Source organism: Procambarus clarkii, chromosome 34 (assembly GCF_040958095.1).
Source record: "Procambarus clarkii isolate CNS0578487 chromosome 34, FALCON_Pclarkii_2.0, whole genome shotgun sequence".
Taxonomy (NCBI): Eukaryota; Metazoa; Arthropoda; class Malacostraca; order Decapoda; family Cambaridae; genus Procambarus; species Procambarus clarkii.
In genome coordinates this window covers 36720673-36744672 of record NC_091183.1, presented here as the reverse complement: position 1 = coordinate 36744672, position 24000 = coordinate 36720673, and the positions used below count along the sequence as shown (strand labels likewise).

General features: G+C 50.1%; 1 protein-coding gene across 4 annotated transcripts in view; it reads right to left on the bottom strand.

The window, feature by feature from the left end:
• Positions 1-24000, bottom strand: part of LOC123762041 (uncharacterized) — a 96217-nt gene that overhangs the window by 55769 nt on the left and 16448 nt on the right. For 2 of the 4 annotated variants that reach the window (XM_069335825.1, XM_069335827.1), the window contains exon 2: positions 11348-11402. The exons of the other annotated variants lie outside the window; for them this stretch is intronic. The gene's annotated coding sequence lies outside the window, so the exon portion shown is untranslated. The remainder of the gene's footprint in view (positions 1-11347; positions 11403-24000) is intronic. 4 annotated transcript variants of the gene reach the window in all.

Genomic DNA, 24000 nt, shown 5'->3' with positions numbered 1-24000 from the left:
TGTCTTACCTCCTATTCCCGCTTCATTCCCGCTTCATTCTCGCTTCATTCTTGCTTCGGCGCAAATACAAATAACGGGTTGGTTTCTATATTCCCAATTCCCGCTCTTAATTGGTAAACCCTTAACTATTTGTTTGTGTGTGTGTGTGTGTGTGTGTGTGTGTGTGTGTGTGTGTGTGTGTGTGTGTGTGTGTGTGTGTGTGTGTGTGTGTGTGTGTGACACGACTACATTACGTATATAATAGACTATACAAGCCAGAATTAACTTCATTCTCGCTTGTGGCATCGGTGTAGGACAGACGAGGTCACGAGAGAGAGAGAGAGAGAGAGAGAGAGAGAGAGAGAGAGAGAGAGAGAGAGAGAGAGAGAGAGAGAGAGAGAGAGAGAGAGAGAGAGAGAGAGAGAGAGTACTTACCTAGTTGTGCTTGCGGGGGTTGAGCCCTGCCTCTTTGGTCCAGCCTCTGGGACCAAAGTCTACGTGTGTGTGTGTGTGTGTGTGTGTGTGTGTGTGTGTGTGTGTGTGTGTGTGTGTGTGTGTGTGTGTGTGTGTGTGTGTGTGTGTGTGTGTGTGTGTGTCGAGTGCGGTAGTGTTGGGCCTAAGGCCTGTCCAAGCTGTGGAGGGTTGTTAAGGCCACTAACTACCCGGCAACTATTCTAATCCTGAACACGCACTAACCCGAGCATACACACACACACACACACACACACACACACACACACACACACACACACACACACACACACAGAAGCAGAGAGCATACTTCCTAGTATACAAGTCTCGTGTGCTGGCCGGCTACACTTGACACAACACACAAGGCCACCACAGCCAACTTATAAACTTATATAAGTCTAGCATGTGTCAGACTCAAGCTAAGTCCAACTTGAAGGGTCTTTGTATTTATTAATCTTGACAATTTGCACAATTAAAAGCAATTCACGTAGCTAATACAAGATATACAATGGACAGGTAACAGAATACACACACAACAAATGCTCAGGGAAAAGCCATACATACAGCAGCTCATACACCACAACGTCATGGTGTATATATTTCATTGACAGAGGCCCATGTATAACCTCAGAATTTTTAATATATGTCAATGAATGACCCGACCCACATATGAAATACAAGTGAGGAGGGCTAGGTCCGTGCTTGACCCCTGGGGTCAATACGACCCCAGCAAGCACACAGAGACCCCAGCAAGCAGCGAGCGACCCCAGCAAGCACCCAGCAACCCCAGCAAGCACCCAGCAACCCCAGCAAGCACCCAGCGACCCCAGCAAGCACCCAGCGACCCCAGCAAGCACCCAGCGACCCCAGCAAGTACCCAGCGACCCCAGCAAGCACCCAGCGACCCCAGCAAGCACCCAGCGACCCCAGCAAGTACCCAGCGACCCCAGCAAGCACCCAGCGATCCCAGCAAGTACCCAGCGACCCCAGCAAGCACCCAGCGACCCCAGCAAGCACCCAGCGACCCCAGCTAGCCTCCACGCCCCAAGGGTGCTCCGGTAGCCCTCCAAAGCACACTAAACTCCAGGCTTTACCAAACCGGTCTTCCGTAGACCCGTGTTTCCGGCGGGTAGCAATAGTGGATTGTGATCCACTATCCTGTGATGACATGTGCTGTGCGCGCCAGGCTGCGTATCAATCCAAGCCGTTGAAAATGGAAGCCACATATGACCACATCCAGATCCATTGGACAATAAACGCGACAATTATCCAACAACTTCCTTTGACATCTTTCACTCACACAGAAAACGGGAGAACGGAAAAAAAATAATTATTGATATAAATACAGAAAGTTGAACCAAACCTACTGCTAAAAAAATATTAAAACGCGATATAGAAATGGCCTACTCTGAACCCATCCAAAAAATAATACAAATGCTATCTCGAGTCCCGTACAAAACGCAACTTTGAACACACATACACACACACACACACACACACACACACACACACACACACACACACACACACACACACACACACACACACACACACAGAGGACAGGTCATATGTGTACATTACCCATCAAACAAGACAATATTAAAGATGACATACCGTTTCCCATTTCACCGAAGGTGCATTACCTCAGTGTCGAGGCTTAGCCATACCCAAACTTTTGTTTTGTGATAAGCTTGGCATATCTCACTCACTTATTGCCTGTGGTTGGCTGAGGGTGTAAGACTGACTAAGCCTGGCCACCAGGGCTGACCAAACCCAGCCACGAAGACTGACCGAAGACAGCCACCAAGACTGACCAAACCCAGCCACGAAGACTGACCGAAGACAGCCACCAAGACTGACCAAACCCAGCCACGAAGACTGACCAAACCCAGCCACCAAGACTGACCAAACCTAGCCACCAAGACTGACCAAACCCAGCCACCAAGACTGACCAAACCCAGCCACCAAGACTGACCAAACCCAGCCACCAAGACTGACCAAACCCAGCCACCAAGACTGACCAAACCCAGCCACCAAGACTGACCAAAACCCAGCCACCAAGACTGACCAAACCCAGCCACCAAGATTGACCAAACCTAGCCACCAAGACTGACCAAACCCAGCCACCAAGACTGACCAAACCCAGCCACCAAGACTGACCAAACCCAGCCACCAAGACTGACCAAACCCAGCCACCAAGACTGACCAAACCCAGCCACCAAGACTAACCAAACCCAGCCACCAGGGCTGACCAAACCCAGCCACCAAGACTGACCAAACCCAGCCACCAAGACTGACCAAACCCAGCCACCAAGCCTAACCAAACCCAGCCACCAAGCCTGACCAAACCCAGCCACCAAGACTGACCACACCCAGCCACCAAGACTGACCAAACCCAGTCACCAAGACTGACCAAACACAGCAACCAAGACTGACCAAACCCAGCCACCAAGACTGACCAAACCCAGCCACCAAGACTAACCAAACCCAGCCACCAGGGCTGACCAAACCCAGCCACCAAGACTGACCAAACCCAGCCACCAAGACTGACCAAACCCAGCCACCAAGCCTAACCAAACCCAGCCACCAAGCCTGACCAAACCCAGCCACCAAGACTGACCACACCCAGCCACCAAGACTGACCAAACCCAGTCACCAAGACTGACCAAACACAGCAACCAAGACTGACCAAACCCAGCCACCAAGACTGACCAAACCCAGCCACCAAGACTGACCAAACCCAGCCACCAAGACTGACCAAACCCAGCCACCAAGACTGACCAAACCCAGCCACCAAGACTGACCAAACCCAGCCATCAAGACTGACCAAACCCAGCCACCAAGACTGACCAAACCCAGCCACCAAGACTGACCAAACCCAGCCACCAAGACTGACCAAACCCAGCCACCAAGACTGACCAAACCCAGCCACCAAGACTGACCAAACCCAGCCACCAAGACTGACCAAACCCAGCCACCAAGACTGACCAAACCCAGCCACCAAGACTGACCAAACCCAGCCATCAAGACTGACCAAACCCAGCCACCAAGACTGACCAAACCCAGCCACCAAGACTGACCAAACCCAGCCACCAAGACTGACCAAACCCAGCCACCAAGACTGACCAAACCCAGCCACCAAGACTGACCAAACCCAGCCACCAAGACTGACCAAACCCAGCCACCAAGACTGACCAAACCCAGCCACCAAGACTGACCAAACCCAGCCATCAAGACTGACCAAACCCAACCACCAAGACTGACCAAACCCAGCCACCAAGACTGACCAAAACCCAGCCACCAAGACTGACCAAACCCAGCCACCAAGATTGACCAAACCTAGCCACCAAGACTGACCAAACCCAGCCACCAAGACTGACCAAACCCAGCCACCAAGACTGACCAAACCCAGCCACCAAGACTGACCAAACCCAGCCACCAAGACTGACCAAACCCAGCCACCAAGACTAACCAAACCCAGCCACCAGGGCTGACCAAACCCAGCCACCAAGACTGACCAAACCCAGCCACCAAGACTGACCAAACCCAGCCACCAAGCCTAACCAAACCCAGCCACCAAGCCTGACCAAACCCAGCCACCAAGACTGACCACACCCAGCCACCAAGACTGACCAAACCCAGTCACCAAGACTGACCAAACACAGCAACCAAGACTGACCAAACCCAGCCACCAAGACTGACCAAACCCAGCCACCAAGACTGACCAAACCCAGCCACCAAGACTGACCAAACCCAGCCACCAAGACTGACCAAACCCAGCCACCAAGACTGACCAAACCCAGCCATCAAGACTGACCAAACCCAGCCACCAAGACTGACCAAACCCAGCCACCAAGACTGACCAAACCCAGCCACCAAGACTGACCAAACCCAGCCACCAAGACTGACCAAACCCAGCCACCAAGACTGACCAAACCCAGCCACCAAGACTGACCAAACCCAGCCACCAAGACTGACCAAACCCAGCCACCAAGACTGACCAAACCCAGCCATCAAGACTGACCAAACCCAGCCACCAAGACTGACCAAACCCAGCCACCAAGACTGACCAAACCCAGCCACCAAGACTGACCAAACCCAGCCACCAAGACTGACCAAACCCAGCCACCAAGACTGACCAAACCCAGCCACCAAGACTGACCAAACCCAGCCACCAAGACTGACCAAACCCAGCCACCAAGACTGACCAAACCCAGCCATCAAGACTGACCAAACCCAGCCACCAAGACTGACCAAACCCAGCCACCAAGACTGACCAAACCCAGCCACCAAGACTGACCAAACCCAGCCACCAAGACTGACCAAACCCAGCCACCAAGACTGACCAAACCCAGCCACCAAGACTGACCAAACCCAGCCACCAAGACTGACCAAACCCAGCCACCAAGAATGACCAAACCCAGCCACCAAGACTGACCAAGCCCAGCCACCAAGACTGACCAAGCCCAGCCACCAAGACTGACCAAACCCAGCCACCAAGACTGACCAAACCCAGCCACCAAGACTGACCAAGCCCAGCCACCAAGACTGACCAAGCCCAGCCACCAAGACTGACCAAGCCCAGCCACCAAGACTGACCAAACCCAGCCACCAAGACTGACCAAACCCAGCCACCAAGACTGACCAAACCCAGCCACCAAGACTGACCAAACCCAGCCACCAAGACTGACCAAACCCAGCCACCAAGACTGACCAAACCCAGCCACCAAGACTGACCAAACCCAGCCACCAAGACTGACCAAACCCAGCCATCAAGACTGACCAAACCCAGCCACCAAGACTGACCAAACCCAGCCACCAAGACTGACCAAACCCAGCCACCAAGACTGACCAAACCCAGCCACCAAGACTGACCAAACCCAGCCACCAAGACTGACCAAACCCAGCCACCAAGACTGACCAAACCCAGCCACCAAGACTGACCAAACCCAGCCACCAAGACTGACCAAACCCAGCCATCAAGACTGACCAAACCCAACCACCAAGACTGACCAAACCCAGCCACCAAGACTGACCAAAACCCAGCCACCAAGACTGACCAAACCCAGCCACCAAGATTGACCAAACCTAGCCACCAAGACTGACCAAACCCAGCCACCAAGACTGACCAAACCCAGCCACCAAGACTGACCAAACCCAGCCACCAAGACTGACCAAACCCAGCCACCAAGACTGACCAAACCCAGCCACCAAGACTAACCAAACCCAGCCACCAGGGCTGACCAAACCCAGCCACCAAGACTGACCAAACCCAGCCACCAAGACTGACCAAACCCAGCCACCAAGCCTAACCAAACCCAGCCACCAAGCCTGACCAAACCCAGCCACCAAGACTGACCACACCCAGCCACCAAGACTGACCAAACCCAGTCACCAAGACTGACCAAACACAGCAACCAAGACTGACCAAACCCAGCCACCAAGACTGACCAAACCCAGCCACCAAGACTGACCAAACCCAGCCACCAAGACTGACCAAACCCAGCCACCAAGACTGACCAAACCCAGCCACCAAGACTGACCAAACCCAGCCATCAAGACTGACCAAACCCAGCCACCAAGACTGACCAAACCCAGCCACCAAGACTGACCAAACCCAGCCACCAAGACTGACCAAACCCAGCCACCAAGACTGACCAAACCCAGCCACCAAGACTGACCAAACCCAGCCACCAAGACTGACCAAACCCAGCCACCAAGACTGACCAAACCCAGCCACCAAGACTGACCAAACCCAGCCATCAAGACTGACCAAACCCAGCCACCAAGACTGACCAAACCCAGCCACCAAGACTGACCAAACCCAGCCACCAAGACTGACCAAACCCAGCCACCAAGACTGACCAAACCCAGCCACCAAGACTGACCAAACCCAGCCACCAAGACTGACCAAACCCAGCCACCAAGACTGACCAAACCCAGCCACCAAGACTGACCAAACCCAGCCATCAAGACTGACCAAACCCAGCCACCAAGACTGACCAAACCCAGCCACCAAGACTGACCAAACCCAGCCACCAAGACTGACCAAACCCAGCCACCAAGACTGACCAAACCCAGCCACCAAGACTGACCAAACCCAGCCACCAAGACTGACCAAACCCAGCCACCAAGACTGACCAAACCCAGCCACCAAGAATGACCAAACCCAGCCACCAAGACTGACCAAGCCCAGCCACCAAGACTGACCAAGCCCAGCCACCAAGACTGACCAAACCCAGCCACCAAGACTGACCAAACCCAGCCACCAAGACTGACCAAGCCCAGCCACCAAGACTGACCAAGCCCAGCCACCAAGACTGACCAAGCCCAGCCACCAAGACTGACCAAACCCAGCCACCAAGACTGACCAAACCCAGCCACCAAGACTGACCAAACCCAGCCACCAAGACTGACCAAACCCAGCCACCAAGACTGACCAAACCCAGCCACCAAGACTGACCAAACCCAGCCACCAAGACTGACCAAACCCAGCCACCAAGACTGACCAAACCCAGCCACCAAGACTGACCAAACCCAGCCACCAAGACTGACCAAACCCAGCCACCAAGACTGACCAAACCCAGCCACCAAGACTGACCAAACCCAGCCACCAAGACTGACCAAACCCAGCCACCAAGACTGACCAAACCCAGCCACCAAGACTGACCAAACCCAGCCACCAAGACTGACCAAACCCAGCCATCAAGACTGACCAAACCCAGCCACCAAGACTGACCAAACCCAGCCATCAAGACTGACCAAACCCAGCCACCAAGACTGACCAAACCCAGCCACCAAGACTGACCAAACCCAGCCACCAAGACTGACCAAACCCAGCCACCAAGACTGACCAAACCCAGCCACCAAGACTGACCAAACCCAGCCACCAAGACTGACCAAACCCAGCCACGAAGACTGACCGAAGACAGCCACCAAGACTGACCAAACCCAGCCACGAAGACTGACCAAACCCAGCCACCAAGACTGACCAAACCCAGCCACCAAGACTGACCAAACCCAGCCACCAAGACTGACCAAACCCAGCCACCAAGACTGACCAAACCCAGCCACCAAGACTGACCAAACCCAGCCACCAAGACTGACCAAACCCAGCCACCAAGACTGACCAAACCCAGCCATCAAGACTGACCAAACCCAGCCACCAAGACTGACCAAACCCAGCCACCAAGACTGACCAAACCCAGCCACCAAGCCTGACCAAACCCAGCCACCAAGACTGACCAAACCCAGCCACCAAGACTGACCAAACCCAGCCACCAAGACTGACCAAACCCAGCCATCAAGACCAAACAAGAACAGAGTTGAAACAGCTTCTTTAAAACAAAAAAAGAGAGATATATAAAAGTTTCCTCTTTCTTTGTCGTCGTTGAAAAGTGAGATGCTTGTCTTTTGTTGTTTTTTTTCAGCCTAAAATAAAAGATTCGAACGTTCGGCTTTTTTTAGCCGGGAGATACGGATGTCCGGTTTTTGTTGAGGGTTTCTGAAGAAGAAACCGGTTACCGTTGTAGTGCAGTTTTCTGTCTTTTTAAGAAAAACTGAGATATGTTTTTTTTCTTGTTGTATGTTAGAGGGGAAAGTAATTGTAGAGGTGTTGTGAAAGACAAGAGAGGCGGGGCTTTGTGAGGGGAGCGGTAACATTAAGTTTACTATTCTGTAGAGGGGGTCCCCTGGTGATCCTGTGTGTTGCTGGGTGTTGCTGGGTGTTGGTGGGTGTTGGTGGGTGTTGGTGGGTGTTGCTGGGTGTTGCTGGGTGTTGGTGGGTGTTGGTGGGTGTTGCTGGGTGTTGCTGGGTGTTGCTGGGTGTTGCTGGGTGTTGCTGGGTGTTGCTGGGTGTTAGTGTGTTGCTGGGTGTTGCTGGGTGTTGGTGGGTGTTGGTGGGTGTTGCTGGGTGTTAGTGTGTTGCTGGGTGTTGCTGGGTGTTGCTGGGTGTTGCTGTGTTGGTGGGTGTTGCTGGGTGTTAGTGTGTTGGTGGGTGTTGCTGGGTGTTGCTGGGTGTTGCTGGGTGTTGGTGTGTTGCTGGGTGTTGCTGGGTGTTGCTGGGTGTTAGTGTGTTGCTGGGTGTTGCTGGGTGTTGGTGGGTGTTGCTGGGTGTTGCTGGGTGTTAGTGTGTTGCTGGGTGTTGTTGGGTGTTGCTGTGTGTTGCTGGGTGTTGTTGGGTGTTGCTGGGTGTTGCTGGGTGTTGTTGGGTGTTGCTGGGTGTTAGTGTGTTGCTGGGTGTTGCTGTGTTGGTGGGTGTTGGTGGGTGTTGCTGTGTGTTGCTGGGTGTTGCTGGGTGTTGCTGTGTGTTGCTGGGTGTTGTTGGGTGTTGCTGTGTGTTGCTGGGTGTTGCTGGGTGTTGGTGGGTGTTGGTGGGTGTTGGTGGGTGTTGCTGTGTGTTGCTGGGTGTTGCTGGGTGTTGCTGTGTGTTGCTGGGTGTTGTTGGGTGTTGCTGTGTGTTGCTGGGTGTTGCTGGGTGTTGGTGGGTGTTGCTGGGTGTTGCTGGGTGTTGCTGGGTGTTGCTGGGTGTTGCTGGGTGTTGCTGGGTGTTGGTGTGTTGCTGGGTGTTGTTGGGTGTTGCTGTGTGTTGCTGGGTGTTGCTGGGTGTTGCTGTGTGTTGCTGGGTGTTGGTGGGTGTTGCTGGGTGTTGCTGGGTGTTGCTGGGTGTTGGTGGGTGTTGCTGGGTGTTGCTGGGTGTTGCTGGGTGTTGTTGGGTGTTGCTGTGTGTTGCTGGGTGTTGTTGGGTGTTGCTGTGTGTTGCTGGGTGTTGCTGGGTGTTGCTGGGTGTTGCTGGGTGTTGCTGGGTGTTGCTGGGTGTTGTTGGGTGTTGCTGTGTGTTGCTGGGTGTTGGTGGGTGTTGCTGGGTGTTGCTGGGTGTTGCTGGGTGTTGCTGTGTGTTGCTGGGTGTTGTTGGGTGTTGCTGGGTGTTGTTGGGTGTTGCTGTGTGTTGCTGGGTGTTGCTGGGTGTTGCTGTGTGTTGCTGTGTGTTGCTGGGTGTTGCTGGGTGTTGCTGTGTGTTGCTGGGTGTTGTTGGGTGTTGCTGGGTGTTGCTGTGTGTTGCTGGGTGTTGTTGGGTGTTGCTGGGTGTTGCTGGGTGTTGCTGGGTGTTGCTGGGTGTTGCTGGGTGTTGCTGGGTGTTGCTGGGTGTTGGTGTGTTGCTGGGTGTTGTTGGGTGTTGCTGTGTGTTGCTGGGTGTTGCTGGGTGTTGCTGGGTGTTGGTGGGTGTTGCTGGGTGTTGCTGGGTGTTGCTGGGTGTTGTTGGGTGTTGCTGTGTGTTGCTGGGTGTTGTTGGGTGTTGCTGGGTGTTGCTGGGTGTTGGTGTGTGTTGCTGGGTGTTAGTGTGTTGCTGGGTGTTGCTGGGTGTTGCTGGGTGTTGGTGGGTGTTGCTGGGTGTTGCTGGGTGTTGCTGGGTGTTGCTGGGTGTTGTTGGGTGTTGCTGGGTGTTGCTGGGTGTTGCTGGGTGTTGCTGGGTGTTGCTGGGTGTTGCTGGGTGTTGGTGGGTGTTGCTGGGTGTTGGTGTGTGTTGCTGGGTGTTAGTGTTTTGCTGGGTGTTGCTGGGTGTTAGTGTGTTGCTGGGTGTTAGTGTGTTGCTGGGTGTTGCTGGGTGTTAGTGTGTTGCTGGGTGTTGCTGGGTGTTAGTGTGTTGCTGGGTGTTGCTGGGTGTTAGTGTGTTGCTGGGTGTTGCTGGGTGTTAGTGTGTTGCTGGGTGTTGCTGGGTGTTAGTGTGTTGCTGGGTGTTGCTGGGTGTTAGTGTGTTGGTGGGTGTTGCTGGGTGTTAGTGTTTTGCTGGGTGTTGGTGTGTGTTGCTGGGTGTTGCTGGGTGTTAGTGTGTTGCTGGGTGTTGCTGGGTGTTAGTGTGTTGCTGGGTGTTGCTGGGTGTTAGTGTGTTGCTGGGTGTTGCTGGGTGTTAGTGTGTTGCTGGGTGTTGGTGGGTGTTGCTGGGTGTTAGTGTTTTGCTGGGTGTTGGTGTGTGTTGCTGGGTGTTGCTGGGTGTTAGTGTGTTGCTGGGTGTTGCTGGGTGTTGGTGGGTGTTGCTGGGTGTTACGATGGACCCATAAAACACCTAAGTGTCGTCCGTATTAGCACTTTCTCTGATTTGTTGTCTCCTTCCATCCTCCCTATCCCTTCTTCCTCTCTCCCTCTCCCTCTCTCCCTCACACAGAGTGGAACAGTGGAGTCACCCCCCTCCCCCCCCCCACCACTATATGGAACAGTTTGGTCATTAGCGTTGCTAACATCGCCCTTAAGTAAGTGCATATTAAAGGTGGTTACAGCTTGACGAGATGTATTTTGCCTCTTTTAGTGATGACTTTCCCGCAAGAGGGAGGGAGAGAGGGAGGGTAGGAGGGAGGGTAGGAGGGAGGGTAGGAGGGAGGGTAGGAGGGAGGGTAGGAGAGAGGGTAGGAGAGAGGGTAGGAGAGAGGGAGGGAAGAGATACAGGCACTGAGATGGAAGGGTCAATAAGATAGAAGAGCAGGGCCACACCTCTCCTCCTCTTCCTCCTCTCAACACATTCCTCCCAAAATCACAAAAATATGTCCTGAGAGAGAGCGCACAAAATCTTCCTCGTGAAGCAGCCAAAACTTTTTCTCCCGAAGGCTCTTCATATTTTTATGAAATTTCAAAACTTGCCTTTAACACACTGACGAAATTTTCCTCCAGTTCAGGAAATTTCTTTCTAGTAAGACCTCAAGGATTTTATCCCCACTGGGAGGGCCACAAAGTCTTCCTCTGACATGATATCATAATACCTGTTGGTGGGTGTTGTTTTAGATTCAGCTACTGGGAACAAAACGTTCTAAGTAGCACGGGCTATGGTGATCCCGTAGTGGACTAACCTGACACAGCAGCTGTAACTGACTGTTGGATGATAACATCGGATGATAACATCACTTACCTCGCCAGCATAAGTTTGAGGCTTCGTGACGCCACCACCAATAACATTTCCTCACCTGTAAACAAAACAAAAACACATCACTACGGCCCCAGGTACACAACATGTACACAGCCACAGTTGTCACTATACATGATATCAAGCTATAAAGTTTGATATCACACGACAGGTTTGGTGTGATATCAACTCCTAGATATGTGTGTGTGTGTGTGTGTGTGTGTGTGTGTGTGTGTGTGTGTGTGTGTGTGTGTGTGTGTATGTGTGTGTGTGTGTGTGTGTGTGTGTGTACTCACCTAGTTGTGCTTGCGGGGGTTGAGCTTCGGCTCTTTGGTCCCGCCTCTCAACTGTCAATCAACTTGTGTACAGATTCCTGAGCCTATTGGGCTCTATCATATCTACATTTGAAACTGTGTGTGGAGTCACCCTCCACCACATCACTGCCTAATGCATTTCATCCACACATCCATACACACATTCCATGTGTGTATGTGTATGCGTGTGTGTGTATATGTGTATGTGCTAGTGTTTAGTGTTGTCTAGTGCTACCCAATCTCCCAATCTTCATATGTACCCAATCCAAACAACTTTACAATTGTGATTATTGCTGTCTTCTTATATGTGCTTTCAATCTGCTGTATGGTGTCTATTAATCTTCGTTTAAATTACCAATCAAGCTGTCAATTCAATCAATCAGAGCTTTAATGTACCAATGTGCTTCAATATACCCACTAATCTCTCTCATCTCATTTTTTTCTTGCAATGTATCTGTTATCATTTTATTAATTCTGCTAGAATTTACCTACTTAAAATTATCTGTTAGATTAAGGACCTGCCCGAAACGCTGCGTGTACTAGTGGCTTTACAAGATTGTAAATACTATGCTATGTATTCTCACAAACCCAATGTACCTTCTTGTATATAAATAAATAAATAATTAATGTGTATGGGATTAATATCTGTGGCTGCAAAATGGAGCTGGTAGCTCTTGGACCCCGCCTTCCTAACCGTCGCTTGTCTAATGTTGACTCCCAACTGATATTTCTTATCATTTGCATTACACATTCTCTCTCTCTCTCTCTCTCTCTCTCTCTCTTGGTCACTTCCTCCAGCCACATAAACTGTGTTATTACAGCTCGTTATATCAAAGTCCTTGGCAGGACCACCTCCTTTAATCCAATGCAACCACAGAGGAAATGTCACTCTTCCAGAAACCTGCCCAAGACTCACCGTGAGTCTGTGAGTCCTGAGTCCAAGACTCACCGTGTAGCGCCTCTGGACCAAAGAGCCGAAGCTCAATCTCCCCGCCAGCACAAGCCTGCGAGTACCTCACGTAGAGGCTTACAATCACCAATCACCTGGAGCAACGACCAATCACCTGGAGCAACGACCAATCACCAGGAGCAACGGACGACCACAGGAGTACTACGTCACGGCTCAGATAGACTTATCAGTGCACGCCACGGTGGCACGGAGAGGGGGAGGGGGAGGGGGGGCACTAGCTTACGTCACGGGCAAGATGACAGGTCTATCAGCGACCCCTGTCAAGAGCCAAGACGTGGAGATAACCTGGCAAGTCTTTCTCTTATGCCAAATTCTAGCTAATTTTGTCTACGAGCCGCCAAGAGTGTGAGTAACGATATAATGGTACCAGCAAAGTGGTCTTGACTACTGTCCACTTGGAGGTGACGAGGACAATGTGTACACTAAGATGAGAGCAGCCGTGAGAGATGGTACAGGTTGGTGTGGACATCTTCAAGAGAAAACTAGATCATTTTCTCCAAGGAGTGCCGGACCAACCGGGCTGTGGTGGGTATGTGGGTCGGGCCGCTCCAAGCATCAACCTGGTGGACCAAACTCTTACAAGTCAAGCCAGTGGCCTCGAGCCGGGCTTGGGGAGTAGAGGAACTCCCACAACCCCATCAACCAGGTATATGTGGGCCTGCGGGCCGCTCCAAGCATCAGCCTGGTGGACCAAACTCTCACAAGTCGAGCCTGGTCTCGGGCCGGGCTTGGGGAGTAGAAGAACTCCCAGAACCCCATCAACCAGATGTGTAGGGGCGACAAACAGACACAGACACACTAAGTAGGCAACTGACAACAGGTGATGAAGACAGGCAGGTATAAACACAAGTGTTCTAACCTGTGGAGTATGGCTTACCTTCCCAGACAACCTCCAAACTTAAGTGCTAGGGGGTTCCAAATTCTCGAAGCAGTTACGCAAGCACTTACGAACCTGTACATCTTTTCTCAATCTTTGGCGGCTGTGTTTACAATTATTAAATAGTTAATGAGCTCCGAAGCACCAGGAGGCTGTTTATAACAATAACAACAGTTGATTGGGAAGTTTTCATGCTTGTAAACTGTTTAATAAATGTAACCAAAGCCGTCAAAGATCGAGGAAAGATGTACACGTTCGTAAGTGCTTGCATAACTGCTTCGTGAATCTGGCCCCAGGTGAACCTCTTAGTGTGTACTCACCTAGTTGTGTGTGTGTGTGTGTGTGTGTGTGTGTGTGTGTGTGTGTGTGTGTGTGTGTGTGTGTGTGTGTGTGTGTGTGTGTGTGTGTGTGTGTGAGTGTGTGAGTGTGTGAGTGTGTGTGTGTGTGTGTGTGTGTGTGTGTGTGTGTGTGTGTGTGTGTACTCACCTATATGTACTCACCTATATGTGCTTGCAGGATCGAGCATTGACTCTTGGATCCCGCCTTTCTAGCTATCGGTTGTTTACAGCAATGACTCCTGTCCCATTTCCCTATCATACCTAGTTTTAAAAGTATGAATAGTATTTGCTTCCACAACCTGTTCCCCAAGTGCATTCCATTTTTCTACTACTCTCACGCTAAAAGAAAACTTCCTAACATCTCTGTGACTCATCTGAGTTTCCAGTTTCCACCCATGTCCCCTCGTTCTGTTATTATTACGTGTGAACATTTCATCTATTTCCACTTTGTCAATTCCCCTGAGTATTTTATATGTCCCTATCATATCTCCTCTCTCCCTTCTTTTCTCTAGTGTCGTAAGGTTCAGTTCCTTCAGCCGCTCTTCATATCCCATCCCTCGTAGCTCTGGGACAAGCCTCGTCGCAAACCTCTGAACCTTCTCCAGTTTCTTTATGTGTTTCTTCAGGTGGGGGCTCCATGATGGCGCGGCATACTCTAAGACGGGTCTCACGTAGGCAGTGTAAAGCGCCCTAAAAGCTTCCTCATTTAGGTTTCTGAATGAAGTTCTAATTTTCGCCAGTGTAGAGTACGCTGCTGTCGTTATCCTATTTATATGTGCCTCAGGAGTTAGATTAGGTGTCACATCCACTCCCAGGTCTCTTTCTCGAATCGTTACAGGTAGGCTGTTCCCCTTCATTGTGTACTGTCCCTTTGGTCTCCTGTCACCTGATCCCATTTCCATAACTTTACATTTACTGGTGTTAAACTCCAGTAGCCATTTCCCTGACCATCTCTGCAGCCTGTTTAAGTCCTCTTGGAGGATCCTACAATCCTCGTCTGTCACAACTCTTCTCATTAATTTTGCGTCATCTGCAAACATTGACATGTATGATTCCACTCCTGTAAACATATCATTTACGTAAATTAGAAAGAGGATTGGTCCCAGCACCGATCCTTGAGGTACTCCACTTGTTACTGTTCGCCAGTCCGACTTTTCGCCCCTTACCATTACCCTCTGCATGGCTCCTTCCTGTTAGGTAGTTCTTCACCCATACTAGGGCCTTTCCGCTTACTCCTGCCTGCCTGTGTGTGTGTGTGTGTGTGTGTGTGTGTGTGTGTGTGTGTGTGTGTGTGTGTGTGTGTGTGTGTGAGTGTGTGAGTGTGTGAGTGTGTGTGTGTGTGTGTGTGTGTGTGTGTGTGTGTGTGTGTGTGTGTGTGTGTGTGTGTGTGTGTGTAATTACCTAAGTGTAATTACCTAAGTGTAGTTACAGGATGAGAGCTACGCTCGTGGTGTCCCGTCTTCCCAGCACTCTTTGTCATATAACGCTTTGAAACTACTGACGGTCTTGGCCTCCACCACCTTAAAGGAAGAATTGAAGGATACTAAAATAATTACTCCTCTCCCAATATTCAACGGAAGCCAGTGCACCGCTGGGCAGTGGAAAATTACCACTCTGAGGCCGTGACTCTTCCGTGTGTGTGTGTGTGTGTGTGTGTGTGTGTGTGTGTGTGTGTGTGTGTGTGTGTGTGTGTGTGTGTGTGTGTGTGTGTGTGTGTGTGTGCGTGTGTGTGTGACCTCTCCCAGGGGTCACACCAATGACCTTAAACACCCCAGTCAACTACCACTACATCGTCACACCCAACAATAACTTTCAAATCTAATCAAACAATGTATCGTTCACACCCTCTGACCGAAGCACACCTCTCTAAATACTCAGCCCGTCCTCCAAAACAAATTTATATTTTGAACGAACAATATTGTAAAATTGATATATATGTGTCTTTGGGGGTCGACCGCTGGATGGAATGGACTTGATGTGAGGACGGGTTGACGTACTGGGCCAGCAGATGGGTAGAGGGAGGTAGGGGGGGGGAGGAGGGTGAAGCATATCTGACCCATATATCAAGCTTCCGCCTGCCCGGGCTGTACCTGTCATCTCTCCAGAGTCCTTTGAACTCTCATCTTTCATCACCGACTGAGAGGAAAAGTATTCCTTATGACTTAGCGGAAGTGAAATGTGCAGGTTACAGCTTCCGGGTTCAGGGGAGAGGGGGGGATGAGAGGACGATAGTGACTGGGAGGGTGATAGTGACTGGGAGGGTGATAGTGACTGAGGAGGGTGTGATAGTGACTGGGGAGGGTGTGATAGTGACTGGGGGGGTGATAGTGACTGGGGAGGGTGTGATAGTGACTGGGGAGGTGTGATATTGACTGGGGGAGGGGTGATAGTGACAGGGGAGGGGTGGATGATAGTGTGTGACAAGAAAGAGGAGACGGGAGACAGGACAGACCATTAACGAGAGAAGAGGTCATATAGCTAACGAGGAGAGTGTAAAGGCAACATAATGATGGGCAGGAGAGAGAGAGAGAGAGAGAGAGAGAGAGAGAGAGAGAGAGAGAGAGAGAGAGAGAGAGAGAGAGAGAGAGAGAGAGAGAGAGAGAGAGAGAGAGAGAGACAAGGTCAAGCGTACCTTGCATCACCACCCATTTACTGTACACACCCAGAGGTCATTAACCACAAAGACCCCGAGTGACGAGTACATCATAAACTCTACCACGTCTTTACCGCTTGAAAGGGGACACATAATAGTGGGGTGAAGGGGTCATAAAATAGGAGCGGGGAGGGGGGAGGGATGGCAAAGAAATAGGTAATAGGTCACTGAATTAAGGAACAGATTGTAACCTTTCTTCTTAACAATTCTTATTAGCAAGTGACACGCGATGGGCCTTGAAATACCAACCAGGAGGGAGGAGGGGGTGTGAACACACACACACACACACACACACACACACACACACACACACACACACACACACACACACACACACACAGAACTTGTTTGCACACACACACAGAACCACACACAGAACAAAGAACTTTTTCAGTGTCAGAGTAGTTAGCAAATGGAATGCATTAGGAAGTGATGTGGTGGAGGCTGACTCCATTCACAGTTTCAAATGTAGATATGATAGAGCCCAATAGGCTCAGGAATCTGTACACCAGTTGATTGACGGTTGAGAGGCGGGACCAAAGAGCCAGAGCTCAACCCCCGCAAGCACAATTAGGTGAGTCCACACACACACACACACACACACACACACACACACACACACACACACACACACACACACACACACACACACACACACACACATACACACACGGGTGTGTGTGTGTGTGTATGAAACGAGAGATGGTGCAGGGAAGTCAGAGCTAGCATGAATGGTGAAGATTACATATGTGACCTTCATATGTATGTTGTATGTTCTATGTTCAAGTTCTATGTCTCATCCTGCCACTCCACAAGTTATGAGACACAGTAATTATCCTAGTCCATCATATTAAGATGATACAACTTATTCCAACTGTTTGCTCAAACGTACGAATATGTAGTGTTGGACTAACAACTTCTAACTACGCAAACACTTACATCTGGCTGTTTAAATGATTAACTTGTGACACAGGTGGTGGTGGGTGACACAGATGGTGGATGACACAGCTGGTGGGTGACACAGCTGGTGGGTGAGGGGTATTGATCAAGCACCGCGGATAATGGCCCAATCTGCCCAGGATAGCACCTAAAGCCTACTGCTAATAACCAATTTCACCGCTAACTAACCTGCCACCTGCCACCACAGGTGACACAGCATAGCTAACACCACACACCTGACACCCCACCCTCACCTCACACAGCCTCCCTCCCCCACCCACGCCACACACACCTGACACCAGAGCAAACAGCCAAATACTGTCGTGTTGGGAGCCCGCGTCAGGAAGTGAAGGGTGGCCCTCCGAGGAACTACAGTAAGCGCTGTCTCGTCTCCGTCAGCCGCAGTCAGCGGGGAACCCTCAGGGACTGACACCTGGCTGTCAGCAGGTGCTAAGATAGTCAGCAGCCTAGCAAGAATGATAGCGACACCTTAGCGACACAGACAGATACACACACACACACATCACTCAAGCGCTTCGCGCCACGTGGTCTCCTCTCAGAACCGGTTCCCGGTAGACTAGCAACATGAAAACCGGTTTATGGTTAAACCCGAACTGGTTGGCATATATATATCTAGCCAAATATGGAAGATCCTCTCCCCCTCCCTGGGCCTGTACACACTCTCCCATGTACAGGACGACCTGTACACACTCTCCCATGTACAGGACGACCTGTACACACTCTCCCATGTACAGGACGACTAATACACATTCTCCCATGTACAGGACGACCTGTACACACTCTCCCATGTACAGGACGACTAATACACATTCTCCCATGTACCTGACGACTTATACACACTCTCCCATGTACAGCACGACTAATACACACTCTCCCATGTACAGGACGACTAACACACACTCTCCCATGTACAGAACGACGTGTACACACTCTCCCATGTACAGCACGACTTGTACACACTCTCCCATGTACAGAACGACCAACACATACACTCACATGTACAGGACGACCTGTACACACTCTCCCATGTACAGAACGACTTATACACACTCTCCCATGTACAGGACGACCTGTACACACTCTCCCATGTACAGAACGACTTATACACACTCTCCCATGTACAGGACGACTTATACACACTCTCCCATGTACAGAGCGACCTGTACACACTCTCCCCTGTACAGAACGACCTGTACACACTCTCCCATGTACAGAACGACTTATACACACTCTCCCATGTACAGGACGACTTATACACACTCTCCCATGTACAGGACGACTTATACACACTCTCCCATGTACAGGACGACCTGTACACACTCTCCCATGTACAGGACGACCTATACACACTCTCCCAAGTACAGAACGACCTGTACACCCTCTCCCATGTACAGAACGACCTGTACACACTCTCCCATGTACAGGACGACCTGTACACACTCTCCCATGTACAGAACGACCTGTACACACTCTCCCATGTACAGGACGACCTGTACACACTCTCCCATGTACAGGACGACCTGTACACCCTCTCCCATGTACAGAACGACCTGTACACACTCTCCCATGTACAGGACGACCTATACACACTCTCCCATGTACAGGACGACCTGTACACCCTCTCCCATGTACAGAACGACCTGTACACACTCTCCCATGTACAGGACGACCTGTACACACTCTCCCGTGTGCAGGACGACCTGTACACACTCTCCCATGTACAGGACGACCTGTACACCCTCTCCCATGTACAGGACGACCTGTACACACTCTCCCGTGTGCAGGACGACCTGTACACACTCTCCCACGTACTTAGAACTGTAAAGAGTAACAGAAGATGGGCGAAGTTTAACACGGGATGAATCTTGACCTCCAGCAGCATCACCAGGAGATCGAAGATGAAACTGGTTGAGATGCTGTGGTGATAGTGGCTGGAGTTGGTGTGGGAGACTGAGGGAAGTGAGGGGTGGATCTCTCACTAAGACTCTCATTGAGGAAACAATCTGGCGAAGGTCTCACTGCTATCTCCCTAACATCCCCCCTCACACACACACACACACACACACACACACTCACACTCACACACACACACACACATCAGCTAGCCAGCAGGAAATACTGAGATAATGCTGCTAGATACCACACACACACGATCTAGACGTGTATACATTTACAGTCAACAACCTCGGGTCATACTGGGGCTTTGTGTAGCTGTTATGTGTATACACACACACACACACACACACACACACACACACACACACACACACACACACACACACACACACACACACACACACACACACAAGCCCTCCCATGTGCAGGACTGTACGGGTGGTCAGTCAGTGGAATGCAATGAAAGGAGAAGTGGCGGAAACCACCTTCGTCGACAACATTAAGGCCACATTCGAGACAGAACTTGAAGTCCCAGCTGTCTGGGTACAAGTGACAGGATGAAACAACCCAACGGGGTTTCTTCCTATTGGGGACTGTTGTACATGCTGTGCTTTGGCAGTGTGTCCACTCACAGGATTCCTTGAGAGATTATCTTGAGATGATTTCGGGGCTTTTTAGTGTCCCCGCGGCCCGGTCCTCGACCAGGCCTCCACCCCCAGGAAGCAGCCCGTGACAGCTGACTAACACCCAGGTACCTATTTTACTGCTAGGTAACAGGGGCATAGGGTGAAATAAAGTCTGCCCATTGTTTCTCGCCGGCGCCTGGGATCGAACCCAGGACCACAGGATCACAAGTCCAGCGTGCTGTCCGCTCGGCCGACCGGCTCCCCAGTGGCGCTGTCCAATAAACTCGCCCCTCGGGGCAAAATTTTTAGATGTAAAAATTTAACTCGAACGTCAAAATATTTCAGCAAAGCACGAGATACAAGAGTCAAGGGGGCCAGATTCACGAAACAGTTACGCAAGTACTTACGAACCTGTACATCTTTTCTCAATCTTTGACGGCTTTGGTTACATTTATTAAACAGTTTACAAGCATGGAAACTTCCCAATCTACTGTTGTCATTGTTATAAACAGCCTCCTGGTGCTTCGGAGACCATTAACTGTTTAATAGATGTAAACAAAGCCGCCAAAGACTGATAAAAAAAGATGTACAAGTTCGTAAGTGCTTGCGTAACTGCTTCGTGAATCTGGCCCAAGGAGACGGGGAATAGATATGCATCACTCCCATGTGATCAGAGACACGGGAAGAACCACTGATGGATAAGTACACACACTCCCATGGTAAAACACTCAACATATCAAACTCTCCTCTCAAGTGTCGATGGTCACGTAAAGGTAGTCAAGATGGCGCTGATGTAACACCAGGCCTTGAGCGTAAATAGACTCGTGCAGTGTGGCACGAGGCGTCTCTGACGACTCAAATGGGACTTGAACCTTTCCTGAGGACTCAAAGGGGACTTAAACCTTTCCTGAGGACTCAAATAGGACTTGAGCTTTCCCTGAGGACTCAAATAGGACTTGAACCTTTCCTGAGGACTCAAAGGGGATTTAAACCTTTGCTAAGGACTCAAATGGGACTTAAACCTTTCCTGAGGACTCAAATGGGACGCGAACCTTTGCTGAGGACTCAAATGGAACTGGAACCTTTGCTGAAGATTCAAATGGGACTTAAACCTTTGCTGAGGACTCAAAGGGGACTTGAACCTTTCCTGAGGACTCAAATGGGACTTGAACCTTTCCTGAGGACTCAAATGGAACTGGAACCTTTCCTGAGGACTCAAAAGGGACTTAAACCTTTGCTGAGGACTCAAAAGAGACTTAAACCTTTCCTGAGGATTCAAGTCTGACTCGTACTGTCACTAAGTCTTCTTGCTGCGCTGGACGCTTCCACTCCATAACTCACCTGCAAAGATAAAGAAAATGTATGATAATTAAGGGAACAACAAATAATAATTATAATAAATGAATTAATAACAAATCTTATTAACAACAACACCAAAATGTAATAAAAGAACCATCAACATCAAAAACAACTATGCAAATCCACTGACTTAAATAGACAGGAACGATGTCGCTTCAAAATGTAAACAAATTCGCGGCCCAGCCCAAAATTTGCTTATTTGTTCATTTTGGTATCCTTTGTTACCCACTTCACACCAAAGTTAATAAGAATATTGTTTACAAGTTACAAGTGTAGATAAATAAATAAGGTTAAGTTTGAGCAAAAATAACGCATACATTGGTAACTGACATAATGGGACTACAGCGGATAGGAACCAGATCTCTCCAGAATGTAAACAAAAACAGTGTTGCCAAACGAACCAAAGTAACCTTTCAACTGACACCAAATATTAACGGGAAGGAGCGAGACCCCTCTGGCACCCGGCCTACCTTGAGGCTACCTTGAGGTGCTTCCGGGGCTCAGCGTCCCCGCGGCCCGGTCGTCGACCAGGCCTCCTGGTTGCTGGACTGGTCAACCAAGCTGTTGGACACGGCTACTCGCAGCCTAAGGTACAACCAGTGTTGCATCAGGCCTAGAGCGTAACCAGTGTTGCACTAGGCCTAACGTGTAACCAAGTGTGGTGTATTATAACAGCTAACATCATCTTCTTTGGTGTTTGAGAGTGGAGAGAGGGATGATGTGGCAGAATGGTCTTGCTTCTCCACCGGCGGTGGAGGGAGGAAGCAAAGTGGGTGGCGGGATGACGCAGTTTTGCGTCACCACCAAGGGTGGAGGAAGGACGTAGAGTCTTGCGTCACCACCTGGGTTAAGAGGGATTGCTTCACCAGCAGCACATACTATGCACGAAGAAAGTGTTCAAAACAAAGCGACAAGAGGGACTCGCGCTTGCTGCTCGAGTATAAACACCCTGTCCTCTCACTTAAGGCATCGCATTTTAAACGGAATGAACCAATCCGTCAAAACTATGAGGGTTTTAGTCAAATTAGTCGTAATACCGACGTTTGCCCCTAGACCGGCCTCGATAGCTTCGATGGGTTGCTTAGGGTCAAATGTTTCAGATTCAGCCAATACATTTTCCACTCCGTAAAAAAATGCAACTGTTTTGCCTAACGAAAAACGTAATAAGCCAAGCCACACACCTTGAGATAAATAGATAGATAGATAGATAGATAGATAGATAGATAGATAGATAGATAGATAGATAGATAGATAGATAGATAGATATTAATATTTAGTGTTTGTGCATTGGCAAAGTGTAAGGTGTAGGGTCTCAGAGAGTACTCAGAGGATGACTAAGTGTGAGGGCGAGTCAATACGGCCGGAAGTCTGGGATTTCCTAAGGAGATGCTCGCCTCTTGTGTCCTCTCCTGTGACACCTCACTCACTTAACATGTTAATAACATGTGTGTGTTTATAACTCACATGTTTACATCAACACAGATATTGTGAGGTGCTGCCACTCTTGCTTTACTGTTTCCCTGCCGAGAAATTGGTGAGCGGTGAGGTACCCTTCTAACTCTGCGGGCTCACCATAGCCGGTGCTACTTGGAAATTTGTATTCCAGGTAGCGAGTTGAGTTTTTTGGTTTGGAGTTTTTTTTTGTTTTTTTCATTTTCTTTACACATACTTTTTTAAAATATGTTATAAAAGGTTCTTTTTATATCCCTTTAGTTCGATCCACTTCCTCTCGCCTCTTATGCTGAATAAAGTTATTTTTTATCGTGCCAAAGACTCGTCTACACCTCAGGTTTCCACAATGTCCGCCTGTTCTACTGTACCTTGTACGTGTTGATTGTCCTTAGAATCTGTTATGTCGTTATCACGTCTCCTCGATTCCGTTTCCTCTTGACGTGTGATAAGATTGAGGTCTGCCAGCTTCTCACAGTTCTGGGGCCTCGTAGCCTGGTGGATAGCGCGCAGGACTCGTAATTCTGTGGCGCGGGTTCGATTCCCGCACGAGGCAGAAACAAATGGGCAAAGTTTCTTTCACCCTGAATGCCCCTGTTACCTAGCAGTAAATAGGTACCTTGGAGTTAGTCAGCTGTCACGGGCTGCTTCCTGGGGGTGGAGGCCTGGTCGAGGACCGGGCCGCGGGGACACTAAAAGCCCCGAAATCATCTCAAGATAACCTCAAGATAACCTGGTACGAGCCTCGTTGCCTTCCTTTTTTTTCTGTATGGGGGGGTTTCGAAGGCTGGGCCCCACACATGTGAATGAGCCCCACACACGTGAATGGGCCCCCACACATGTGTACAGTGTCCGGAAGGCCTCCTTCACATGTTTGTAAATGTTATTCATACCTTTACTGTACATTTTATATCAGTCATGTGTCCAACAGTCACTGAATGCTTTCCCTGATCTTTTGTCTTTCGGCCCTGAAGCACTGTATGTTCGTCCGTGGATGGGTTTAGAGACAAGATTCGTCATGTCCAGGTTAATTTCTCTCTGAATCTTTCCCCCTTCTACCCCTCTTCTAAATGCTAGTTACAGTGTCCTCCCTTCCCTGTCATACAGCAGTCTTGAGAACCAGTAGGTAGTCACTAACCAGGACACAGTGGGGCTCTGGAACTCTATCATCTTAATGTTGCCTTGGTACAAGGTCAAATCTTCCTTGGCACACACAC